Source organism: Lissotriton helveticus, chromosome 7 (genome assembly GCF_964261635.1).
Source record: "Lissotriton helveticus chromosome 7, aLisHel1.1, whole genome shotgun sequence".
Lineage (NCBI taxonomy): Eukaryota > Metazoa > Chordata > Amphibia > Caudata > Salamandridae > Lissotriton > Lissotriton helveticus.
In genome coordinates this window covers 203,131,730-203,146,736 of record NC_136068.1, presented here as the reverse complement: position 1 = coordinate 203,146,736, position 15,007 = coordinate 203,131,730, and positions in this window count along the sequence as shown.

Genomic DNA, 15,007 nt, shown 5'->3' with positions numbered 1-15,007 from the left:
TCTAGTTGTCTCTTAAGTGCTTGACTGTAAATACTAGGACTTTCTGTGAAACTTTGAGGAGCTCGTGTGAATTTATAGCTCCTTCCATTTAAACAAAAACCAAAAAGGTACTGGCTGTCTGGATGAATGGGAACACTGAAAAACGCATTCTTGAGATCGATAACTGTGAAAAATGTAGCTTCAGAATCAATGGCTGTCAATAGGGAAGAAATATCTGGGACTACTGGATACTGGGGTATGATACATTTATTAAGCTCTCGAAGGTCAATCACTAATCGATATACTGGAGGTGCATTTGGATCAGTACGTTTCAGGACCGGAATCATAGGAGAATTACATACATTGGAGTCAGTTTCTACAACCACTCCTTGAACAATAAGCTCGTCAATAATTTTGGATAAGGCTGCTACAGCCTCAGGTGGCAATCTGTACTGTCTAATTCGTGGCAAAACTATACCTTGTTTGAGAGTCACACGATGGGGTGTGATGTGCATACATCCTACATCAGTTGGACCTTGCGCCCATAATTGCTGCGGTACATTCAGTAATCTTGGATCAAAATCACGTAATACATAGTGACCTTTAAAGTCGCGTAAAAACAATCGGACTCCTTCTGGGGAGCAGCAAATGACTGCACCTAATTCTTTCAGTGTTTTAATGCCTAACAAATTTTCTGGACATGATTTCGTAAGTAACAAATCAGTAGTTCGGGACAATGGACCAACTTCTAGGGAAACTTGTTTTGAAATTTCATTAACAATTGGCTTTCCTGAAAATCCAAGGGAAACATTTTTAGAGCCTGAGAGCGGAGCCCCTGGAACCTCGTCATGACTGATAGTAGTCCTACTTGCCCCTGTATCAATCAGAAACTTTCTGTCTTTCCCTAATACTTGACTGTGTACATAGGGACCCTCTTGATCTACAGGTATCTCGATGAGAGGCAAGCCTACCTCCCTCTCTAGGCTGTTTCATGAATACTGTTGATACTCTGGATACTCTGACTGAGCATACTGGTACATTTGCTGTGTAACATGCTGTGTTGCAGCGATAGGCTGCGGTGCTGGAACTGTCTGTTGTGCATTCTGTGGTGACTGAGAAGTCTGTGAAACTTGTTCTTGTCTAGGCGGACGTGGTCTTTCTTTAGTTTTACCAGTAGCTATGTTGTGTTTCAGAACTGCACACTCGTTTATAAAATGACCTGGCTGTTTACAGTAATTGCAAGTCCCTTTAACGGGAGCTGCAGGATGACTGGCTTGATTCGGACCCCTCTTCTGACTGTCTTGTGGAACAGATTGTGCAACTAATACTTTCATTTTCGTGTCTTTCATACGTCTCCTTTCATGTTCTTGCTCTTCCCTGATTCTATTCTGGTGATACTGGAGCATCTGGAGCATTTGTGACGGAGTATTAGCTTGCCAACTACTTTCGACTTTTAATACTCGATTTTTAACTTGTGGACTTGAATTCTCGACTAGTTTAGTAACAAAAAGATGAGGGTACGACTCACTACTCGTCTTCAGACCACTGTTAATAATAAAACATTTCTCAAATCTAGAATAAAAATCACTAGTGTCTTCATCCTGTTTCTGTTTACATGCTGAGATTGCATCCCAATCTTCCTTTTTCGTGGCTAGTAACCTTGGCAAAACCTGTATCAATAACTCGGGCAATTCTTTAACTTTACCCCCTAGACCGGTACCTGGTACTCGTGAAGTATCTTCAGCTTCTAGAGCTGTCCAATCTATCTTTTTCTCTCCCACCTCCCATTCCTTTTCCTTAAGTTTCTCATATACCCCTGCGGGCAACAGAACCTTTAACATTTTAATGATATCAGGATACGTGTATTCTCCCATACGGAGCATGTCTTTTAATTCTCGATGGAACCCTGCTGGGTCTTTGTCGTGACAGGGAATTAGCTTCTTCATCTCTAAGAGTTCCATTTTTGTAATGGGGGTGTAAACAAATACTCGTTCTAGTCCACCACCCGTTCCTCTAACTGGATGTACTTCTCGTAACGGATGCTGTCTATCTATGTAAAATGATTTACTTTCTGGAGGTGAGACGTGAACAAAATGCGGATTCAGAAACGTTCGGTATTTGTGGCGCTGTTCTAGAATGATACTAATTAAATCAGTGCCAAGACCTTTCCATCTATACTGGAGTAACTCGTTCAGAACATCATGTAACGGACCTGGATCAGAATGTTGTCCCTCATACAGTGTGATGAGGTGCTGGATCATATACATACCTACCAGTCGCTGCTCGGCTGGGGGCAGTTTCAGAAACATTTGTGCCACTATTTCGTCAGGAAAAGTGGTAGAATCAGTAGTCCATCGGACTGCTGATCGGGCTAGTTCTTGTTCATGCATGGTACTAAGTTCACTGTAACCGATTCGTGATTTCAGAATGCGATCGGTGGGTTGGAATACTTGCTCAAGAGAACCTTGTTCTGGTGCTGGAGAAGGAAAAACTTTCTTGTGTTCTAGGCGTGAATGTCGGTCGGGAAGTCTAGTTCTACCTACATACGCTATTCTGGTGGGATTCTCGTCGTCTACCTCTTCAGTAGAAGAGTTGTCTTCTTTCTCACTTACTTGTGCTGCTTTTCGTTTCTCGTGTAACTTTATTATTTCCCTACGGATCTTCTTGTACATACTGTCTATACAGTTCTGTGTCTTGTGTCTTCCCTCGGCTATATGGTCACTCCACCTGGTCAGGACTTTCATTTCTTCCGGATCTTTATCCGGATAATCTTGTTCCCTTATCAAACAATTAATTAGAAACTTTAAAAGCATGAGCTGAATCTCGACTTTTCTTTGAGACATGGCCTCGCCAATACTTTCTGGATCTACTCCTGTACGGATAAAACGATATATTCTGTCTAGATATTCTTTCATATTCGGTAGGGTGTCCAAATACTCGGTCACCCGTCTTACACGCAATGAATACAGGACCATACCATCATCGCCTGGGACTGGATCATAACGGCATTCTGTAAGAGCTCGTTTGATATCGGCAACTGACTGATTTTTGGGCGACCGCTGTAACGCTCGGGCATGTAGCTCGAGTAATGTCACACGTCTGTGTTGAGGCGGGGTTCCAGGAGGACTTCCCCCCGAGGCCCCTAAACTAGAATCGTCGACGGGTACTGTACGTGCTGGTAGAGTGACTGATGTAGCGGGTACATGTACTGTAGGCTGGACCGGGGGTACCGTAACAGGTGCTGTAACGGGTGCCCCGGTTGCTGGAGGAACATGAATTACATTATTTACGGGAGCTGGCGGAACAGGATTTGCATATTCTGGGACTGTGTCGTCCAAATAGGACGAGAGAAAAATATCAGCTGCGGTCGGTTTGTGACGTAGCTTAATCGGAACTAATGGCGGCGGAAAATTACATGGTGCTTCCGGGGTTGCTTTCGGCAAGCCCTCAGCAAGAAGAGGATACATACCCTTAATGAGGGCATTTCTCTGTCTGTCTGACTGTTCGGCTTTAACTTGTTCACCTACTTCGATTAATTCCCTTTCTTGGGCTCTTTCTGAGGATTCCCTACTTAATTCTGTCTTTCTGATTTCTTTTTCTGTTCTTCTATGAGATTCTTTGCGCCATAACTCGATGGCATCTTTCTGGGACTGTCTGGATTTCTTTTTCCATAATGCTTCTTCTACTCGCATGATACACTCGGCATCCCATGTACCTGACATGGGCCATCTATATTTCTCTTCTAATTCCTTGGTGTACTCCACCCATAAGTCTAGATATAATATGGCACTTATGCCATGCTTATGATACATAAAATGACCTGGACTGTCCCTAGGCGGGACAGGAACTGCTTCCTCGAGCAGACCTTTTCTGGTTTTTAACTGACGTAATTTCGAGAACAAAGGCATAATTTAGGCTGGAGTCTGGACACAATACAATACACGATAAACACAATAATAACTGAAAAACGAATCACTCATACCACGACATTGAAAACACATGGAATAACATTTAGAATAACAGTTCGAACAGAATATTACCTGGTATACTGAGAACAGAACACATGAATTTCTCGAGAACAGAACTTACTAGAATTTACTAGATGCACTGCTAAAACAGTACGAAACTTACCGGTCCCATAAAGAGACACGTCAGGACCCGCATCCACCTAGGTGGACACTTCGTGTTGGATCTGTGTACCCAAACCCACGGACCAGAGACAAATTAATTGACCCTCTCTAGATACTACCCCAGCAACGGTACTCACCGGGCAGCAAGAACGGAAGGCCTCGGACTGGACTGGACTGCTACGACGACGGACGGACGAACTTCGGACTTCAGTTACAGGTGGGCCTCTGGATACCTCGGACCTTGGACTCTCGGCTTGGGCTCTGGTCGGGACTCGCCGCGTTCCTCCACCGCCTCGTCTGGACGCTGGACCGCAACCTCCGTCTCCTCCGTGGGCCTGAGGGATACTTGAAGCAGAAATATCTGCACGTGCACGGTATGGTTCCGTCACGGCTGCAGAGGATCAGGGGGCCTGCGTGGCTTCTCCGGCGCGTGGGGAAAGGGCAAGTCCCTATTCGGGCGCCATTATGTGGTAAATAAATAATTAATTACCGGTTCTATTTTTCAGAATAATCAATAAACAGGTAGCTCAATAAATAAGAGTCAAGATTCGAGGTAGCTGGAGTTTACAGGCTTTAATCAGGCATAAAGGACAGGAACAGGACAGCCTGTACGGGAATAGGTTGGCAGCTGCCGGGGACAGGAATAGGCTAGGCTAACTTTTAATATGCGAGTACAGTATATATACTTAAACAAATACATTACATTCAATACAGTAGGCGTAGCAGTAGGCGTGGTTCGTAACAGTCGCGAAAGATAAGGGCAAAATGATGTGACAAGAAGGCGTGTACAGGGCGTATACATAGACATGTGATGCAAACGTAACAGAATATGTCATAAACGGGGCGGAAACATGGAGGGGGCTACCTGAGCAGCTGGGACCTCTAACCTAGTGGTGCGCGCAAACGGGCAATGACGTGTTACCAGGGAGAACTGGGGGCTATGACTTCTGCGCTAGAAGAGGAGACTAAAGTCTGGAGTGTCAGAGCGACATGTACCCAGGGCATATCTAGTATCTGGTGTTTAGAGTACATGTTGATAGAATCCAAAAGTTATCAGGGCAAAAGCTAATAGACTCTAAGACTGGTGCATGCATAATTCTATATGTAGTGCATGTGCGAGGAATATTCTATGAATATTAATACAGTATTTCTCTTTCATGGAGACATAAAGGCTAGACCATGACGGAAACTATTGATGCGATCCAGTAGCTTAGGAATGCAGAGAAGGAGGGCTAGACTGATAACTAGAAGCATAACATATTCTTGGCAGACTGGGAGGCAGAGCCAGGCCGGGCCGGGCACTGCGTGGCATGAAGTAAGCGAAGGGTCAGGGATACAGGTGGGGGCTGCATCGCTCCTCGGAGAGGGTTCAGGAGACAGGAGCTGAATCTGAGTCCGGGCCCTTTTGAGGCCTAGAAACGGGGACAATTCAATGAATTAACGTGCACACTGTGAAAGGTGACAACGTAGGTTTACATAGGCCTAATATTCGTTGTTTTCACGAAGACTGGAAACTGGCATACTAGAGATGGACACAACTGTAATTGCGTCTTTAATCGATCAGAGGGGAATACATGTCGATCATGCACATATAACAAAATATGGGGAACACGTAGGCACATATAACATGGCAAAATTTACTTTTCCACACGCCAACCCCCACAGACCACGCACGCAACCTGGGAATCATCCTGGACTCCGAGCTCAAAATGGACCGCCAGATCAACTCTGTCTCATCTTCCTGCTTCCACACCCTCCGCCTCCTTCGTAAGACCTTCAAATGGATCCCCCTCGAACACCGAAAGACAGTCACTCACGCCCTGGTCACCAGCAGACTCGACTACGGCAACGCACTCTATGCCGGAATAAACAAAAACCTCATCCGCAAGCTACAGAACATCCAGAACGCCGCCGCAAGACTGGTCCTCAACCTGCCAAAACACTGCCACATCTCCCAGCACCTGCGCACACTCCACTGGCTCCCCGTCGAGGCGAGAATCACCTTTAAGATGCTCACCCACGCACACAAGGCCCTCCACGGCACCGGACCAGCATACCTGAACAGTCGACTCAAATTCCACGCACCCCAAAGGACCCTACGATCAGCCCAGCTTTCCTACGCTGTGGTCCCCCGCACCAGAAAGACCAGATCGGGAGGCCGCTCCTTCTCCTTCCTCGCGGCCAAAGCATGGAACGCCCTTCCGCTCCACCTCAGACAGACAACATCGCTCCCCATCTTCGCAAGAAACCTCAAAACCTGGCTCTTCGACAGACCCCCTCCTTGATGGAATGGAACCTGCACCCCCCCCAACCCCCCCCCTCCCCCCCCACCCCTAGCGCCTTGAGACCCTTACGGGTGAGTAGTCGCGCTTTAACAAACTCCTGATTGATTGATTGAAGTTTGAGTAGGAATAGGAAATCTGACCCTCCAAAATCCAACACTTTCCCTAATGTTGCTTACGTTGGAGGAGGAATAGTAATCTGACCCCTCCAAAGCCCTACACCTTTCTTACTATTGCGCTGATTGTAGTTGGAACGGTAAATCTAACCCCTCCAAATTCATCCGTTTCCCTGCTATTGTTTACAGTGGAGTGGGAATAGTAAATCTACCCCTTTGCAAAATCCAACATCTTCTCTACTTTTATTTTGGAGTGTGAATAGTAAATTAGACCCCACCAAAGTGCAACACTGTTGGACTTCGCCCTTTTTGAAGGGTCATCCCAAAATGTTTTGCCTTCTGCCTGTATTTTTTCTGACCTGTTGTTGGTGGTTCTAGGACTCTGGTAACTTTATCACAGCTGATCAGTACTAAAGTGATTGTGCTCTCTATGGTAAACTTGGTCAAATTAGTGCACACTTGTTTGGCATATTTATTTTACCTATCAGTCCCTTGTACAGTGGTATCTCATATACCATGGGCCAGTAAATTAAATACTACTGGTGGGCTTGCAGCGCTGCTTGCGCCAGCCACTAAAGTTACCCTGCAAACCTGTCTCAGGCCTCTGCCACTGCAGGGCCTGCACGCGTGGTTTACTGACACTGTGACATGCACATAAAGTGGTTGCCATGTCTGTGTCTCCCCTTTTACTAAATATCAGTCAGCCCTAAGGTAGGCCCTAACTAGCCTATGGGCAGGCTGCGGTGTAGGTGAAAAGTAGCACATGTTCTTTAACTATGTGGCATGTCCTGGTAGTGGGCATGTCCTAGTAGTGACAAACAGCCTATTTGGGTTCTCACTGCTGTGAGGCTGCCCTCTTATAGGGATGCATTGGGGATTCCCTGATATGTGCTTCAGTTGTAATTCCTGAGATGAGAGGGGTAGCGTGATCAAGTTGTGATATGTTTGAAATAGTGGGGATAAATGCTGCTTACTGGTGTTAACAGATTTATTATTACTATTTCAGAAATGCCACTTTTAGAAGTGGGCATTTCTGTGTGCTGTGTGTATTTGTGTCTGCTTGTTGTATATTGACCTCCTGGTTCTGACTGATTGGGGTTAAGAGGTGTGCAGTGGCTCCAGAGAGGCTAGGCTAGGCACTAGGCTGAATAGGCCTGGTCTGCATTTGGAGTGGTGGGAGGAGTATCACCTGAACCTGTATATGGCTGGGCCTTCCTTCCACCATGATGGCTCCGCCCCCCTGTGGTGTGTCTGGGGCCAGGGCTTACACTCACACTGGACAGTGTTGTGCACTGTAGTGATACTTTTTAAGTGTGCACAGACCTGGTTTAAAATGGGTCCAGAGCCCTGTGCCAGTGCAGAACAAAGACTTTGTGTACCATAAATATTGGGGCCGTGACCCCACATTTGGAGCTTACTAGGAACTGCTTGAACTTGTGGCCGGCGGGCTGCTGGACTGCCAGGAGAAACCGCCTAGGGATTGTCCCCCTGTTTCTGAGGCCCCTTGTGCTGGTGTGCCTGGCTGTGCCCTGCTGGCTTGTCCCCAGCACTCTTCCGAGAGTGCTGCTGTGCACCTGGTCTGGACAGACTCAAGCACGGTTATTTGTATTTGGGCTCTTGACTCTGGAACTGGGATGGGTGCACGCTTAAGTTATTGGCCGGAGTCCCTGGTGTGGACTCACCCTGCAGTCAATCACATGGTGAGCGCTGTGGTCTCTTTAAGGGAAGTAGAAGGGAAGCAGCTGGTGCCCTGTTGGCACACTTTGCAACAAGCATGGTGGGCATGCTGCATTCCTGCGTGCTGCACCCGAGAAAGAGCAGAGCTGAGACCCAAAGGAGAGACACGCTCTGTAACCTTTGGCGGCAAGGAGCAGACGGAAACAAGGCAGAGGTTGAGCCTTGCTAGAGAAGTCGCGCGGAGCAGAGAAGACTCGATGGAGGCTTTGCTCCAGGTCCTGCTCCTACCTTGCAGGGAGCTGTTGCGGTCAACCCGGGTGTCGCAAGGACCTCAATAGAGGGAGACCGGCTGAGAGCCATTCCCTCCTCCAAATTTGGTCGAGAGCTGCACAGCGACTTTGCGGGCAGCTGTCCTGGGGCGATTCTTTTTCTCCAGACTTGGCGCTATGGGGGGAATCCTTGAGGGAGGCCCTGTGCCGAGAATTGCCCAGGTAGGCTCACCCAACGTTCGGCGGTCCACGTTGGGCACTAATATGTCTCTTGCAACCTGGCCAGCAGACGGACCCTAACCCTGCCTTTAGAAGGGCAGGTGTGCCGGGGTCCAAGGCCCCTGAAGGGGCGGAAGTGCCTACTTTTGGCCTGAAGTTTCTGATATGTGCACAGTAAAGATGTGCTCATGATGTGGACTGTGCCAAGTGTACTACTAATTTTGTTTTGCATGATATGTGCACGCTATCAACCCTTGATAGTACACTGCCGATGATGTTTATGTGTAATGTGCTATGCTGAACACAGTGTGATGTTCATGCCTCATGCCTTGTGCAAAGTGCAGCTTGATAGTACACTACTGATGATGCATATGCGTAATGTGCTATGCTGAGTACAGTTATGATGTTCATGCCTCATGCTTTGTGCTAAGTGCAATCCTGCCAGTATTTCTTGGTGATGCTAAGGGGCTGATTATGAAGTAGGGCGGATCACCACCACCCGCATGGTGGTGGTGATCCACCCTACATTTCCCTACACCTGCCACCCAATTCCCCGCCATATTAGTATGGCGGGGGATCCCGGGAGACGGAAAGACCATCTGCCGGTTTTCCACTGATCGACCAGTCGACCAGGCGGAAAAGGGGCTAGGTATGGTGGCGGTCACATTAGCATGGGTGCGGGAAGCAGCATCTCTGTGGCGGCGATGCCGCCACGAAAAAGCATGTGGATTTTCCTATCGGGGGCCCGTTGCGGGCCCCCAGGGTATTGGGGGGTGGGGTGCACATGGGGGGTACCTATGGTACCCCCATACATTGTCATGGACAAGGTGGCAGGCACCGCACAGTGCCTGTCACCTTGTGCATGACAATGTGACACCGCCCGCCATAATGCTGGGAATAGAGGATGCCAACGCCACAGTGGCGGTGGTATCCTGATTGCTGGTGCGGGACTGACGCACCACTGGCAGCCGGTCCCAGCACCCCTAGGTCTGCCTGCCATCCTAATCGGCCCCTAAATGTTTATAACAGTGGACTGATTGGCCTAATGATTTATGTAATCCCTGTAAAGTCATGACTAGTGCCTGGTGGCACAGTGCATATATGTGAAGGTGTTCTAATGTGTTTTTATGAATAATACAAAGGCTATTTTATACACCTTGTGTGGAGTTTCTTTTGTATTGTGCCTAGTGTGTCGCCCCTGAGTGAGTGTGTTGTACAACCACTTTACACATTGCCTCTGGGATAAGCCTGATTGCTCTACCAAGCTACCAAGCGGGTGATCAGGGGTTATATTCAGCGTGTAACTCTCTTGCCATGACTAGAGTGGTGGTTTCTGCCTGGCTTATGCTCATGTCCTAGGGAACCAGAAATCCAATTTCTAACAAACACTTTCTCTACTGTTGTTCTGTTTGGAATGGGAGTAATAAACCTGACCCTAAAAGTCCAACACATTCCCTACTGTTGCTCAGTTTAGAGTGACAATAGTAAATCTAATCCCTCCAAAGTATACCAATTCCACTACCGCTGGTCAGGTTAAAGTGGGAGTAGCAAATTTGACACCTCCAAGTCTATTGTTTCACCTGATTTTTTAAAATATTTTAATGTATATTAGTTTTCATTTTAAAAGCTTAAGGTAATTTTTTTTATATTGATCAATTGTTTACTTTAATTCTGTTATTGTACTTATAAATGATAGTATCTTGTGCTTGTACTTATAATTTATAGCTATTACTATTTTCTATCATTTATGTTTTAAGTATTAAGTTTATTTTTTTAAATATTATGTGTTGTAATATTTTTGCAATTATTTTAAAGTATATATTTTAGTAAATTTTTGTAAGGCATTAGATTTTTTAATGCATTTCCAATAATATAAATATATATTTTCAAAAATTGAATATTATGTTTAAAGTTAATATGGATTTTAATGGTGATCTAATGTATAATAGTTTAAATTGAATATACTTACCTAGTTTTGATGGCATTGTGGTCTTCCTTATTTTTGTTGTCAATATTTTTGACTTTACATGTGCAAAGTATGTAAAGTCAATATGTGTGTCCTTCTTATTTTTGCCGATGTTGCCGAAATATATCGTTAAACAACCAACATTAGATATTTATTGGAATCCTCCAATTTTCATTGCATTGTCCTAAGAGAAATAGTTTGATGCAGTAACTATTTTGTGTTTCAATTAACTGAATTATTTATTAGATTTAATATTATTGTTTGATGAGTAATATATTTATTTGCAAATGTTCATGCTTTGTGGATGAAACATCTAAAGTAAACAATTTAGAAGAAAATATGTGTGCTGTACAATACTCAGTCTTTTTGAGACAGAATGTTGCACTACAGTCGACAAAAACTTTGGGCCTGATTAAGAGTTTGGCAGATGGGCTTCTCTGTCACAAAGGTGACTGTATTCCGTCTACCATATTACAAGTGCATGATATCCATTTGTACTTGGAATACGGCAGAGAGGATATCAGTCATATTTGTGACAGAGTTACCTCTATGCCGAATTCTAAATCAGACCCTTGATTCTTGTTTATCAGTGGCAGTTCAATAGTAATATAAAAAAGCAATTTGTAGATTTTACCAAGAGATCATAAAGACTAAATTTCATAAAGCATCAATTTTAATCTGGATCAGTGGAACAACACTAATTGAACTTGTGAGTGTTGGTGCCATCCTGTCATAATGTATTCAATCAACAGAATGACATTATAAAATATGGTATATTAGAGTTGTAAGGGATGTATAGAGATTATTGTTTTTGCTCATTCTGTGTAAAGCCATTACCTAAATAGTCTATTGTTTATTTACAAATTTCTCTTTATGTCAGTAAGAAAAGAAGCTCTCCCATATACACTAGTACAGCCAGAAAGCACGAGAGGTGTATGTGTTAGGGAGGGCAGAGAAGTATTGGCAATACTAGAAATATGTATCACTGGCAGATGTAGTAAACCAACTACCAGCCTATGAGTGGTTACTTCATATTGTGTAATGACAGACTTGCTTACAATGCAATGACTATCCTCTACAATATTGTGGTTTGTGAAAAAAGGAGACACAGGAAACAATTTAGGTGGGAAAAACACTTTTGTTTGGAGCACCACTAAAAACAAATTGTGAAAAGCAGCTGATTTAATGGTCTGCCTTTGCACCAAGTATCACTTCAGGATCCTTCAGCATCACAAAATGATGGATGTAAATACAAAGATTCCATACAGCAGTGTAGCACTACTTTATGTGTTTTAGTTCGGTGTTGCAGTTTGGTACCAAATAATGCACAATTGTTAATTCAATGCCAGACTGCGACACAACATTGACCAGATGCATTGCCAAAGCAGTGAACAACATAGCAGTCACTTAAAAAGTACAAGCATTTGCAACGCAAATTGGTCTCGCATTTGCTAGAGTTTGAGCTATTGGCATTGTAAATTACAATGTCTTTTACTGAGTTTGTGGCATGCTGGCATCTGACAAATTTTGTGAGAGGCACGTGTAATGGCATTGTGGTTCTGGAAGACACCCTCTGACAACTTGGGAAGAACTTGTATAGGAAGCAGAAGAAATAAATTAATCTGTGAAAATAATACTGCATTATATGCTGGTGACCAGTTGTGTTCTTGGGTAGAGAGAGGTTGAAATGAAAAACAAGGAGGGGTTGCATTATGGGCTTGGGTATATTAGAGGTGGAGTTATGGGATATGGGAGCAGATGAGTGGATTGTAAGAATTAGTGGGCAGGGTGGCCCTGTTTGAACAATGCAATTCAGCAAGAATCAGGGTTCAGTGGGCCCCTACAGGCCTCTAGGCCCCGGCGCACTGCCCCTGCTGCAGCAATGATAAAACTGACTAAACCTCCCAGCGTGTGCAACTGCACATGTAAAGCCGCCCCACAAATGCAATCAATAATGCAACGGTTTTCAATCAAGCTGAACAGCTTATCCCAGCTAGCTTCCTTCTACTTCCTCCACCTTATCTGGCAGCATAATTGCTTTCATTACAGTCCCATCTCAGTGATACTACTGAAATGAGCCCGCAGCACCGAACTGGCAACCAGCGGCTGCCAACAACAGAGATCATCTGGCTAGAACAAGAAAGGTACTGGTAGAAAGAGGAATCTCTAACCCCAATGTTAGCACCCTAAATGGATTTTGATAATGCTATGGACAACTAGTGATTTACTTCTTTTGGGATCGTCCTCCAACGCAGTACATTATTCCCTTCAACATGCATGTGCACATGGTCCTATCTGAGCCCACTGCTCACCAGGGATTATAAAGTTATGAGGAAGAGGTGGCCCCTTGGAGTCCTGTGGTACTATCTGGTGTAGAGCTGCACAACAGAGTCTTTTGGCAAGTAAAGCCCTTTTAGGACATTCAACCCCAATCTGCCCACCCAAGGGGGACTGAAGGCCCACTAGCCATACCCCTATATATTTCGCTTAGAAGTCCTTTCAATCCCCACTTCTGCACAGATTTGGCATTTTCCCCCAATGGACTCGGGAGCCAGGGTTGAAATACCAACTAGAAGCTAGGAAAATGTGCTACAAACAGTTAATGGCAGCAGATGCCCACCCATTCTTCTTTCTACATATTTTACCCCATTTTGGGCCAGCGTAGAGTACTCCGCGCTCGAGGGGTAAGGAAGACAGCGAAAAGACATGCTGATGTGGCAGGTACATGCAGGGCAACTCATGTAGCATCAGCACGTACAGCAGCAAGTGCATCTTCTGTAGCACCCGCTGCCGAGTGGAAGCAAATATTTTAAGCTGACAGTTTTGTGGCGCAGCTGTTGGAAGGCCTAATATTGGACAGCAGTGGCAAAAATGTGCACATTTCAGGTGAAACATTTTTTATTATGCCAAGTTGGCATTTGTTTTTAGAGCTGAATGACGGTGTAAGATCTATCTTCATGAAAGCACAGGAAGCAGAAGTGGGGGTGAAGAAGTCTTTATTAAGTTCAAAGTAACAGAGACCCCATCCAATGCTCAGGACTGGCAACTGTCTACTGACTAGATGCCTAGATGCTCAGTCATCCTTAGCAACCTCAGCATTCTACATTCTATACAAAGTTAAAGGGCAACACATGCTTACTTAACTAAAGTAAGACACTGCAATATTTCCCACCTAACATAGCCATATAAAAACTCAACAGTAATAGACTGTACAAAACAGTGAAATTGTGAAGCACAGTAAAACCTGTGAAACACCAATAAAGCATGGCTTGAAGGTTACACTTCGTATCCACAAAGGGCATAGATGAAGTGAAAGTTGAGGGTGAAGGAGAGATTGACACCTCCATGGGAAGACATTTAGACACTCTATTGAGGTTCTATACTCTGTGATCATTGGTCTTAGCAGTATTCTTAATCACCTTGAATGGTTTACTAAATTTAGAACATCCTGTCTTACGACAGGGAGACTTGATTTTGATCCAATCTCCCACAGACACAACTGTTTCTATTGTGGCTTTGCGCTTTTCCAACACTTTTTCCTCCTTCTCCTTCCATCCTTCAATACACCCAACATTCTCATCAACTTAAGTTATTTTTGCTAAGACCCATGAAGGACAAACTTCAACATTAGGCATTCTCCCCTTGAAATGTCTAAAAGGTGACACACCCGTGGAAGAATGTGGAAGAATGTGGACTAAACCTATACTCTCTTACTTTCTTTCTCATAGCCTGTTCCAAGTTATTACCTGACACAATAGCTTGTTGTGAACACTCTTTCAAGACTTTTATAAACCTCTCAACTAAACCATTATATTTGGGATGATAAAGAGCTGCCCTTTTGTGTTTAATGCCTCTTGAGGAAAGAAAGTCCTCAAATACTTTAAAGGTGAATTGAACACCATGGTCAGACAATAATGAAGAAGGAAATCCTTCCCTTTCAAATAACTCATCTAAGAAATCAATAACAACCTTAGATTCAACAGAATTCACAATCTTGATTTTGGCCAACGCAAATGCATATCCATACAGACCAAGATATACCGATCACAAGAATTCCTTCTCACTGGGCCCAAAATATCAATCGAGATATCACACCATGGTCCTTCAGAGAGTTCCCTTTTTACTAATGGCTGTGTCCTGCATTTCAAAATCTTGTCACTGCTAGCACACTCTATACAGTTTCTAACTACCCTTTCCACATGAGCACCAACACCAGGCCACCAATAAGCTTCTATTATTCTCTGTTTCGTTTTGACAATACCCATGTGGCTAGAATGTGCATGTTCCAGTAAACAACTTCTAAGTTCCCGAGGAGTAATTAGTTTACTACCTCGCAAAAGGATACCGTCTATCACAGCCAACTCCTCCT